The 12974-nt window shown below is 42.7% G+C and overlaps 1 long non-coding RNA gene across 1 annotated transcript; it reads right to left on the bottom strand.

The window, feature by feature from the left end:
• Positions 1-10183: 10183 nt before the first annotated feature.
• On the bottom strand, positions 10184-12768 carry LOC143908847 (uncharacterized). Its single transcript, XR_013260272.1, has 3 exons — positions 12349-12768; positions 11272-11492; positions 10184-11030 (listed from the first exon to the last, which is right to left on the bottom strand). It is a non-coding gene; the product is annotated as an uncharacterized LOC143908847 (long non-coding RNA).
• Between the last annotated feature and the right edge of the window lie 206 nt (positions 12769-12974).

The following is a 12974-nucleotide window of genomic DNA, read 5'->3' as shown; positions in this document are numbered from 1 at the left end:
GATTGACGGATTTTGGCGATGATGGACCACAATCTTTGGATATAAACGAACAAGCAACTCATGGTCTCGTCATTATGTTCCAACCGCTCGCGGATAAATATACCCAACCTATAGCTGTATTCGCATCAAAAAATCCCGTGAATGGCGATGAGCTCGCTAAATTGGTGGTGAAGGCAATTGCTTATCTAGAGAAATGTGGAGCTAAAATTAACGGAGTCATTTTGGATGGTGCTCATACAAACAGAAAAATGTGGTCTCTTCTGGATGTTAGAGGTTCACTTCACGAAACAAAAACGTGGTTTACTCATCCCCTTGACAATGAACGTAAAGTATTCGTCTTTTCTGACGTGCCGCATGTGTTCAAAAATATCTGGAATCGCTTGTACAATAAACGTCGTTTGAGGGTAAGTCGCGTATGGACATATATAAAATCTTAAATATATTTAATGAATATATGAGCCATTCCACGGATTTTCAGGAAGGTCAAAACTCTAACCATTTTTCTGAGTGCTGTAACTTCGAAATTATGAATTAAATAAATTAATAATTTCTTTTATGTCACGTAATGTCTGGTTTTGAGCTTTTATGAATAGGATTGTATTATTATATATATGAATACTAACAGATCTCACAAAATGAAAAAAATTGCAAATAAATTCAGAGGAAAAGTACATTGAATGGAGATTCTTCGAGATTTTATTTGACCTCGATACCAAGCATGTCGGAAATGCCAGAGCATGTCCGAGGATCTAAGAGACACATTCAATTAGATAATACTTCTAAAATGCGTGTTCGTCTGGCAACCCAGGTATCTATAGGAGAAACAGGGGTAGCCTCGGCCATTACTGAAATTCAAGTATACCGCGTACCTATGGCCATTGTTTAAACATTTTAATATGCCCTTCTGCGTATCTTGACATATGCATTCCATTCACATGTTCGATTTGCTGTACAAATCATTAATCTAATATTTTTTTGTTTGTAAATATCACACCCAGTCCCGTCCTCGTTGTTTCAATGCCACGATCCGAGCACGCAACGTACGTTATCTTTATCCGATGCAATTTAATGTTATTCTTCTTTATATCATAGATCTTCAGTAATTCTGTCGCGCAAGGGTTAGCTTTCTACTTATCTAAAAAATGTGAAGCACTTACTGATTGCGAGGAAACAATTAATTTTTGTAAACGTATGAATGATACATTTGATGCCTTAAATCGTAAAATGCCGAACGAAGATTTGACACCCCAATCTCCGGACTTTAAGGTAATTTGTTTATCCTCGTTGTAGTCCTCGTTCTCGATCCTCGATGTAGTCTCTAATCTTGCTTCGCTTTATTTACTCCTTATATACTCCTTGTGATCTTAAAATAAATAAAATAATCGATAATTACTGTAAAGGTAGCACACGCACATTTCTCAACACTAATCTTTCAGATACTACAAGACTCTCTACAGTGGTTGAACGATTGGCAGTCTAATGTACTTACAGGCAAAATAAGTCGTGACGAATTTTTAACGGTGGAAACAGCTGACGGATTAAGGGTATCGTTAAAATCTACCATGGATATGTGCCATTATCTTATACAAAAATTTGATTTCAAATATTTGTTGACCGGTAAAGTGAACCAAGATAATCTGGAGGTGATTATAATTCATAATTGTAACTTAATTACGTTTATTGGTCAGTGCATAATACGTAGATCAAACACTGTTGTATAATTTATGATTATGTAATATGTACTGAAAAATAAAAACACTCTTCTCTATATAAATCGACCCCAAGTTATCGATCAAGCCTACTTATTGTTAGAACTTGATCCGTTCACTCGTTATTGAGATCTCTACATCTCGAGTTACTCGCAACTCGTCGCGTCGCGTAAAAGAGTCACGGTGCGGTCTTGCTTCGCGTGTACTTGGCGCAAGCACTACTGTGTCTCTTGATTTATAACTTATTTATTGCAGAAATTTTTTGGCACGATCCGTCAGGCAGCAGGATGTAACGATCACCCCACTTGCCCTACATTTTTACAGCTTTATAAATTGCTCTCAGTTTATAGCGTAATTGAACCTCCTAAGTACGGTAATTGTACCATCGCATCGTGGAGAAATCAGAGCCACAGATCATAGTGTCCCTGAGTGATCTGAAGGCTTTAAATGGCGAAAAATCGAAAACGAAAATGGCTAAGTATCGTGATGAAATTCGGCAAAAATTGCCAGAACGAGGCCAGCGAACCAGAACGGTGAAAATGCTGCGCTTACGAAACTGTGGATAAAAGACAATGCCAAAGCGACGGCGATCATCGCGTCAGCTATGGAGGACGAACAAGTTGTGAGTGTGCTAGTGTGTGGTACCGCTAAAGAAATGTGGGACAAGTTCATCACAGTGCACGAACAGAAATCGGCATCGAACGTCGGCGCGTTAACACAAAGATTCTATTCCTACAAGATGGGTCCGACAGACACGGCAATCCAGCACGTGAGTGCGGTACAAAATATGGCGCGCCAGTTGATAGATCTCGGAGAAAGGATTTCCGACGCGGCTGTGATTGCGAAAATTCTATCGAGCTTAACGCCGAAGTTTAACGTGTTCAGGACAGCGTGGGATAGCGTGGATCCGGCGCGTCAGACGATCGCGTATTTGCTAGAAAGACTCATACGAGAAGATTTGAACGACAGTGAGGACGGTGACACAACGAGTGCGTTGGCGGTTACTAAGAAAGGTGGCCCGAAAGACGGTGCGCGTTTGAAGGACAAGGACAAAAAAAGAAGAAGTCGAAAAAGAATATCGAGTGCTTTCGGTGCCAGGAAATGGGACACTACGCGAGTCAGTGCGAGAAGCGGAAGAAGGACGGCGACAGTAATGACAACAACAAAGGTCAGTCGAGTCACGGGTGCGCGTTCGTAGTTCAGACGCAGAAAGAAAGCGCGGGAGCACTAGTAGTGGGAGAACGAAAACAACAGCCTTCGGCCGAACAGTTTAGACAGTTGCGGGACGCTGACAAGAAGGACGTCTGGATCACCGACAGTGGAGCACGTCACGTCGCGTCGCGACTGGTTTGAGGAGATACGGCCGGTAAAAGGAGAGACTGTTATGCTGGGCGATGACGGGGTATGCGAAGTGGCCGGCGTTGGGAGAATCCGCATCGAAAAGTTCGTCAATGGCGAATGGGAAAGCGGTACCATCGAAAATGTGCTACTCGTACCTCGTGTTACACGAAATCTGTTTTCAGTTGGAGTCTGCACGAGCAAAGGGTTCAAAGTAGAATTCGAAAATAGAATCGTAGAGATAACGCGAGGAGGCGTCGTCAAAGCAACTGGAGCTAAACAGGACAACGGGCTGTATCGAATGTATTTCCGAAAACCGAAGCAAAATCAAGAGGTTAACGTGACAGCACTAGACTTCAAGATGTGGCACAAGCGACTCGGCTATATACACAAGCGGGCACACACCGAGTTGGTGAATCGAGAGCTTGTGGAGGGGGTAACCCTGAAGAACGCGGAAGATTTCTTCTGCGAGGCTTGCCAGTTCGGCAAATTACACAAACTTCCGTTCCAGAAAGAGAGCAAGAAGACAGCGAGTAAACCAGGAGAGGTCATCCACAGCGACGTGTGCGGACCAATACCTGTGCAGTCGTTGGGAGGAGCAAAGTACTACTTACTCTTCAAGGACGATGCGATAAATTTTCGAGTTGTGTATTTCATTCGTCAAAAATCGGACGTTTACGAGCGATTCAAGGAGTTCGAGTGTCTGGTGAACAACAAGTTTGGGCGCGCGTTGAAAACGCTACGTACGGACAACGGTACCGAATACCGTAACGAGAGGATGAACGAATACATGAAGAAGAGGGGAATCATGCTCGAAACCACGGCTCCAAACACTCCGGAACAGAACGGGAAGTCAGAGAGAGAAAATCGCACAGTAGTGGAAGCAGCGAGAACGATGCTGCAGGCGAGAAAGCTGCCACCACATCTTTAGGCGGAAGCAACTGCTACAGCGGTCTATACACTCAACAGGACCGGGAACTCGAAAAAGGGCGAAAGTCGTACACCGTACGAGTTGTGGACGGGAAAGAAACCAGATCTTCGCCACATGAGAATCTTCGGCTCCGACGCCTATACCTACGTGCCGAAACAGAAGCTTACAAAATTCGACCCTCAAGCGAAGAAGTTGATCCTCGTGGGATACGATAGTGAATTGTCGAACTACAGGTGTTACGATCCTATCACGAAAGTTGTATCTGTTTCTAGACATGTGGCATTCAACGAACGAGAGAGCAGAGTGGGATCGGAGGTACCAATGTCCGAGATCGAACTCACACTGCCAATGCAAAGCGAGACCGAAGAAGAAGACTATCAAGATGCAGAAGAAGGTAACGGAGCTGACGTCGACAAAGCAGGAGTCGACAATGTGGCCGCCGACAACGCAAGAACGGGACAAGCAGCAGGGAGAGTCGAAGAAGACAAGACAGAAAAGGTCAAGAACGTTCGACAACAGCAGGAGCAAGAAGAGGCGGTACCGAGGGCGTTGCGCGATCGAGCGTCGATTTGTCAACCGAAGAGGTATGAGCTGTGTCTCGCGGAATACAATATTCCAGCGACGTATCAAGAAGCTGTATCAGGTCCCGAAGCTACTCAGTGGGCGGAAGCCATCGAGGACGAACTCGATGCACATCGAAAGAACGAAACGTGGGAGATAGTGCCAAGAATCCCAGGCGAAAAAACCATAGACTCTAAATGGGTTTTTAAAATTCTACGAGACAAAGACAAAAGCGTGGTCAGATTCAAGGCACGATTGTGTGCCAGAGGTTTCATGCAGCGAGAAGGCGTGGACTATTCGGAGACGTTCTCACCGGTCGTGAGGTACGACTCTCTTTGCATACTCCTAGCGATCATCACGGAAGAAAATCTCGAAGCAGTACAGTTCGATGTTTGAACTGCGTTCCTTCATGGAATCCTGGACGAGGACGTCAGGATGGAAATTCCAACGGGATTGGAAATCAACGAGGATCGAGAGAAAGTGGTGTGTCTTCTCAAGAAGGCGTTGTACGGACTAAAGCAGGCACCGCGCTGATGGAATCTGAAAATCACGAGTGTTCTAAAACGTTTCAACCGGAAAGAGACAAATGCATGTATGTCGGAACATATGACGGTTGTAAAGTGTTCCTCGCGCTGTTCGTAGACGACGGGGTAATTGCAGCGAAGTGTGCGGTTGTAATCCGAAAAATTATCGACGAGTTAAGCAAAGAATTCGAGATAACGATCGGGGATTGCAGTAGCTTCGTCGGGATGCAAATAAGTCGAGATCGCGAGTCTAGGTCGATGTTCGTACATCAAGAGGCCTACGCGAAGAAAATCATTATCTCATCGCGAAGGGCGAACTGAAAATCCGGGTCCCCAAAACGTGTACGCCACGCGGTTTTAAACGCGGTCCATGTCGTTAGGCGTTCCCTCTTTCCGCGAAACCAATAAAGCGCAATGCCCGATAAAAAGAACGGAAGGCACCGCAGAATGTCTTCGTCCGCAACGGGAATCAATTCGCGGCCCTCCTCGATACGCAACAGAAACGTCTCGGCATCCTCTCCGCGCGCGCCTGTGAACTTTAGATCCCATTTCCGCATAATATTATAAATGGCCGTCGCGGAGTTACCGTCGGGATCGTGCGAGGCCCTAGGCGTGTAACTCCGTGAAACGTCGGAGTGATCACGATGCGCTCGCGCACCCATCGTGGCGGACAGACTATCTGGGCGAACGATTTCTACCCGGACACCGAGATACTCGGTCTGGACCGGGGGGTTCGCTTCGGTCCCTGTCGTCTGATTTAACTCAAGGTTCGTCGCGCGGTTTAAGTTGACGTCAGCCGCGCGGCTCGATTCTCGACGTTTGGCCGTCACCAAACGCAACAAACGAAGGGTCAGCTCGGGGTCGGATCCTTCGATAGATAGCTCGCGGCGACTCAACTCGGCGATTCGTTCGTCGCGCGAAGCGTGGATAATCCACTCGTCGGTGAGCTCGATTGGATCCATCTTGTCTACCCAAACTTTTATTATTAAATAGAGGATCTAATTTTCGCGAGAACTAACGGAGCACCACTGTATTGCGGAAAGAGAATAATAGTACGCGAACATTAATATAGGATCAACAATACACACGAAGGAATGTGAAAGTTTTTATTCTGCGCGAAATCTACGGAAGGCTACCGTATTCTCAAAGGAGAATAATAATACGCGAACACTAACACTCGCAAATAAAATGCGAAGGTAACGTGGGATAGGCAAATAGTTTTTCAGACGCGACAGCTCGCTGAACGTAAACACCGAATTCCAAAGCGCTACGCCGTACTGAATAATATCGCGAAATCACCGATTAACCCACGCGAACACGGTTATTCAAATAATCATCGAAATAATATTTCCCATTAAGCTGAAAGAAAAAGGTTAAACACAGCTAATATAACATATAATATAGCGTCAATAATAATTCATACCAACAAAAGGATAGGATCATTTATTTATTTCAACAAAACACAAAAAAAATCAATAAGGAATCCGCGAGAATCTTGTCACCCGCACGAAAATATCGTAGCGCTATCGCAAGCCCTTTGCGTGCCTTTCGGCGATCTTTCGGCGGCCCCACGTTGGGCGCCAAATTTTGTCACGACTTTTTCACTCCCGGACCGCTCCGGGACGTGTGCCGGATCAAAAGGAGTAAGGAGAGCGGGATGACGGGCCTCTCCGACGATTCCCTCGCACCTCCGACACTTCGCGAAACGAATTTACCGTTGGGCGCCAGACGCGTCAACGCGCGTCCGCGAAATCGCGAAAGAAAACCAACACGAGACGCACAGCGAGACGTGCGGATGTGCGAGGAATCGGCTAGCTCGACCTAAGGGCTGGGGCGGGGGTGATGAAGGGCGGCGCGATATTCAGCGGGGTGACATGCCATAAATAAGGTTCCGAACTCAGGCAATTAATAAATCAAAATAACATTTATTCGGTAGGACTTTGCGCGTGAAACAATAAAGACCGATTCGGCTTCGGTCGGTCGGGCAAATCATATAATCAGTCGCGCGAGCGTCAGAAATGAAACAAAAAGAATTAATGATAGCGCGGACACCAGAATAAACGAAGTATTACTTTATCGTATAATAACGCGCAGAAGGCGATGCGATTATCTCCGAGAGATACAGTATGGCGAAACTTACAAGTAATATAGAACATTGACGGTAAACACGAAATAATCACGGAAATATAAAAAAAATAAGATCTCGCAGGACAGATCGCGAAAGGACGATACCTCACGCTCGGATTGCGTGAACTCAACGCCGGGAGTCGCGCGAGAATTATTCTGTCGCCAATTATCTTAAGCCTAACGCAAGTCATTCGAGGAAATACTCTACTCGGTCTTCGGTGATTTGCGTACTGCGCAGAATAATACACCGAGATACTTGAAATAGCGCGGAATTCCGGAACGAACGCCAGGAAAACTAAGTGGAACTACCGCGAGTAATAATCACACGCAATCCCGACGGTACGGAGCCTATTGCGAGAACGGAGTAACTCACGCGAATAACGCTCTCCCGCTAGCACTACGCCTCACACGCAGTCACCGAAAAACGCATCCGAGCATGACTACCCTAACACGCACGATTTTCTAAGGCAATTAGCTCCTCACAAGCGGCCGATTAACGCGACTGACGTGCCGACGCATGCGAAATTCCACAAGAGCGATGTTTGGTAATTTGATACGCCGGAATACGGAAGGCACGAGACACAATCGCGAGCGCGGACAATGCACGAAACGGACTCGCAGTAACGGATTTCGCCACGAATCTATCACGATCTCCAGAGGCTCGCAATCGCGTCTTTATCTCAATTCCGCGGCCACAATACCATCCCGAGGCCCTTCGCTCTCGTTGTCGATCGCCATTCGATACGCGGTCTCAAGGGACCGCACGCGTCGCGATATTACAACGTTATCCCGGACGAGAGCGTGCACCGGAGAGCGGCGTCGTGGCGTTACATCTCGCGATTAATTACTGCGGGCAGCCTCACCGGTGTGGTGTCTCCTCGTAGGGCTCCTCGCCGTCACCTCGTACGGAGGATCGTCGCAGCGTAACAGATTTTCCCGACTCGGGGCGGCTATCGCGTAGTTTAAGAAGAACGTTCGGACTCGCCGACGGACGACCAGAGAGTGTCTCGCTAGATTAGCTCGATAGCGGAATCGATGCGGCACCCCCTTCCGTAGGGGCGTGCCAACCAATCGAGAGCGAGCTTGCATGCTCGCGCGATATTCTAACGCAGGATCGTCGTAAGGTGGATTCTTCGGGGGCGCGCAACGGTCCCTCGGCGGCGTAGCGACTCTTTCAATTTGTCCCTGGACAGCGGACTGGACTTTGTTCTAGCCGGTGTGCCTCCGGTTTGACCTCGGGGCGGTGATCAGTCACCCCGCGGGCCGGTACTTCGTGAAAGCAGATTGCTGAGGCCGGGTTTTTCCCAGGCGCCTGGGGCCCCGCTATCGGCGGCCTTGTCCATCGCTGCCTCCTTCGCCGCACGCCTGCCGCGTTGCTCTCGCCGCCCGTGATCCATGTAGCTTCCGCTCTCGCCACCCCTCCTCGGTCCTTGGTCCTCCCGGATCCCTCTCGTTATCGGTACTCCCTCGAAGATTCGCCGTGGTGTGGGTGAGGCGCCGTGCGCATTACAATTTATACATGAAAATAAAAGAATAGTCAAAACGCGGAAACGATATCGACTTTTTGGCCTCTGGAGATCTCGTCGTCGCCTCTCTGGCTCGTCCCTGGGCGCAAATTTCCGCGCCTTGTGACGGCGGCGGGGCGCTGCCACGAAGCGGCGTGCCGCAACGTCACAACGCACTGGAAAAGCGGTGACAAGCAGAACGAAAATTTGCTCCTTACATTTTAGTGCTAGCGACTACGTCTTCTCAGGTACTTTCTGTTCAATTTTGTTTACGTTGTTTATATAAATATGTATATAAAAATGCAATTAAAGTTATACTTTTTTATATTAATTTTTCTTAGAGCTAGAATATCAAAGGCCACGTCTAAAAAAATCTGCTGTTTCAACACTTCAACTTCCCATGCAAAAGATCGTTTCTCCTGCTTCAAAAGCCAGGGATGAACGAGTTGCAAAACGAGAAGCAAAAAAAGCAAACAAAAAGGAGAAAGAAGAAACAGTGAAAGATACAGACGAGGCTGTTGCCATCGATATCAATGAAGTTGGAGTTGACAGCACGGGAAACAATGAGACGTTATTAATTGCTTCTCCTCAGATGAGGAGAAAACTAAAGTTAGGGACATCGATGTTCAAACGGATTTCTATTCTTCATATTATGATCCAATAAAAAGCGATCGTGAACTAAGTACAGCTACAGGAATTCCTAATTTTGAAATATTTCATGTAATAGTGAGTAATGTAAAAAAACTGTACAACAATGCTAAGAGTAAGTTATCAGTAGAGGAAAAAGTGATGCTGACATTTATTAAATTAAAACAAAATATTTCATTTGCTTTTTTGAGCACTTTGTTCAATTGCTATTCTGTAAAAACGTGTTGAAGGATTTTTGTAAACATGATCAGAGTCCTGCGTGCATGTTTCGACAGCTGCATACATTGGCCCTCAAAACAAGAGATCCGTAGAAATATTCCAAACTGTTTCCTTCCATTTCCTGATATTCGCATAATATTAGATTGTACGGAAATACTTTTGCAAAAACCTAAATCTGTTTGCTGTCAAGCGATAACATACTCTAATTATAAATCAAACTATACTTTAAAGTTTATGACAGGTGTTACACCAGCTGGAACAATTTCATTCGTAAGTCGTTGCTATGGAGGTCGATTTTCGGACAAAGCAATTTTTGAACAAAGCAACTTGTTTAGTTTGCTAGAAAAACATGATAGAATAATGATTGATAGAGGATTTTTTATAGATGCACAATGCAAAAAACATGATATTCAAATTGTTAGGCCTCCATTCTTAAAAAATAAGAGTCAGTTATATTTAATATATTGAAAGGTAGATTTCCCATTAGTTTGATACATCTTTGTGAAGATATTTTTATAATTATTTGTGGTCTTGTAAACGTATGTTCACCTATTTTAAACGACGATAAGTTTTCTGTGTAAAAATAAATGTTTACATACTACAAATAAATTGATACAAATGTTTGAAACAAGAATCATTTATTATTTTTTTTGTACGTACATACAAAATGCAGCATTTGCTGGAAATAAATATGTTTTAAGGTATATACTAAATTAGTCACATATTCTTTGTCAACTGGAACAGGAATGACTAAATAACTCTTGTCGAAGGATGCAAAAATCATGAAATCAGTAACTTGAACATTAATTATAGCCATGCATAATTGAACTTGCGCGTAGTACATGTGGCGTTTTTTTTAAGTACAATTTTCATCGAGATATTTTAACTTCGGAACCACATCGTCAATGTTATGATCTTTTCCATAAAAGGGACATTTTATTTCAATTAATTTTAATACATTTCCATTTTCGTCCAAAATAACACCATCTGGTGAACATGCCAACCACGGATTATTATTAGAAACTACCAAGCCACATTAGTGCACTTTCAGTTGATAACTATTCTCATATACTTCGCGAGCAATTGGTTCGTTTTGTATTCCGTGTTGTACATATTTATTGGAGTGTTATTTTGGATAAAAATAATTTAAACTTTTTTTTCCCAGTTGGGTTTCTTATTATTCGCGTATGTGTACAACTCATAACACCGAGAACTTGTGATCCTAAATTTACGCTCTTCTTTCCATGTGGCAAATGATCTTACACTATCTATGCAAATCTGTCTGTAATCTCCACGTAGTCTATGTGTTGTGTTTTGACAGCACTCTTTAAGGGTCCCTACATCTAATTTTGATAAGTTTTTCATAAATTCTGAAGTATTTGTTCGGCTTATAATTGCGTCTATATTATTCGTGCAATCGTGGGAGACACTGTTATCATGCAGTTCTATTTCATCATGTCTTCCATACCTAATTAAACATAAAATAAATAAATAATAATAGCAATGTATAAAAAATAATAATAATTTATTCCTTCGTATCTATAATCAAATGTATAAAAACAAATTGTAAAAAAAATTGTACAATCACTTTTTATTGAAATTCATTCACATATAGGTTATATACAGTAAATTCATTCGTATAATTAAATGTATAAAAATAAATTGATAAAAAAATTGTGTACAATGATAACAACTCTAGACCAACTTACAAATGTTTTTTCATAGCGCTTGATGAGACTGAAAGCCAATTTTGATTAATCTCCTCCCTTTTTTCTGCAGACACATTAACTACTTCGGTTTTTATTTTTTGCATGCAAGGGTGATCCAGTAAAGGCATCGGTTCATACTGTTGCAATGCTTCTTTGGTTTTTTTTTCCAGGAGCACTCGACATCAGTGCATGACAGTTCGTCAAGCTTCGAAAGTTCGACTCTTAAAACATAAAAAGAAATGAAACATTAAAATAGAAAAAACTAAATTATGCATTAATTAATCATCTTAAAATAATTTCTTAAATTGCATGCGAATTGACAGTCATGCATGCGATAAACTGATTATATTTTAAAACTTTCTGTTCATTGAGGTTAGAAAAAATGTTAGTTGTTAAAATCATGAGTATATACTATAATAAACAGAATAATAAATTTCTTTCGCCAGTATATAGAATAACAATTAAAGTAATTTAAATCGACCTGACTGGCAATATATATAACGTCTTTTCGATATGTTTTTCAATGTTCATATCGGAAAGACGTTATATATATTGCCAGTCAGGTCGATTTAAATTACTTTAATTGTTATTCTATATACTGGCGAAAGAAATTTATTATTCTGTTTATTATACACCGTGACCTAGTAATCGGTGCTCCATCTTACAGTTGTTATTGCGATAAATATTACCATTAGCCCCAGTGGTCGAATTGGCACGACACCCGCACGGTATACGGGAGGTTCCAGGTTCAAACCCTGGCTGGGGTAATATTTTTCGCAATAAAATTAAAAACTATTTAATTTAGAAATTACATCAACTGATCAAAACCATGGTCAAAATTAATAATGTCTCGATATCGATCTGAAAAAAGTGCTGTGTGAATCCGACAAACCAAGTTGGCTCACAGTTTTTCAATGTTCATATCGGAAAGACGTTATATATATTGCCAGTCAGGTCGATTTAAATTACTTTAATTGTTAATTTATATACTATAAATTTTACTTACACTACATGTATATCAAAAGCTTATTATTATAACAAATTATAAGATTCAACTTACATAAAAAAAATTCATACCTTTGACAAAACATGAGTGCTGCAATAATATGTTTGCATCGTCCGCTGTTTCCTGCTTTGCAGGAGCAGCACATTTTACCGATTTCTCCACTAGTTGAGATACTTCCTTCAATTTTATGAGGAATTCCGCTTTTCAAGCTAGATGTTTGCAAACATCTAGCTATTAATTGTATCGATCCGTCTTTGATTTGCGGTAAACGACTACAAGATACGATGTGTCCAGCTTGTAGTAATTTTTCTTCTTCCACGATATTCCGAGACGACAGAGTCGAGTCTGCATATCTGCAGATTTCTAACTATGTTAGAAACATGATTCAGTTTTGCTGGGTTCATTTTACACTGATTTATGCTTTCTATATTGACAAAAATGCGTGAGCACACATGTGTCTCGCGTGCACTTGCGTGTTTACGATCCGTACTATGGCCGCCATATTGGCTAGCTGACGTCATCATGCCCGTTCCCAATATTTTCAAAATATTTAAATCTTTTTTATAAATATTTTATAAATATTTTATAAATATTTTGTGCTGTTTGGGAGTTTAGCGCGCTCGGCTGTTCTTTTTTTGACTGGCAGATGCTTGCACGCTTTTTTCGCATTTCTGTCACTCGGATCTATACGGCAAAA

This window comes from Temnothorax americanus, unplaced genomic scaffold (genome assembly GCF_048541705.1).
Source record: "Temnothorax americanus isolate GAGA-0224 unplaced genomic scaffold, ASM4854170v1 Scaffold117, whole genome shotgun sequence".
NCBI lineage: Eukaryota > Metazoa > Arthropoda > Insecta > Hymenoptera > Formicidae > Temnothorax > Temnothorax americanus.
This window is presented reverse-complemented; position numbering and strand designations above follow the sequence as displayed.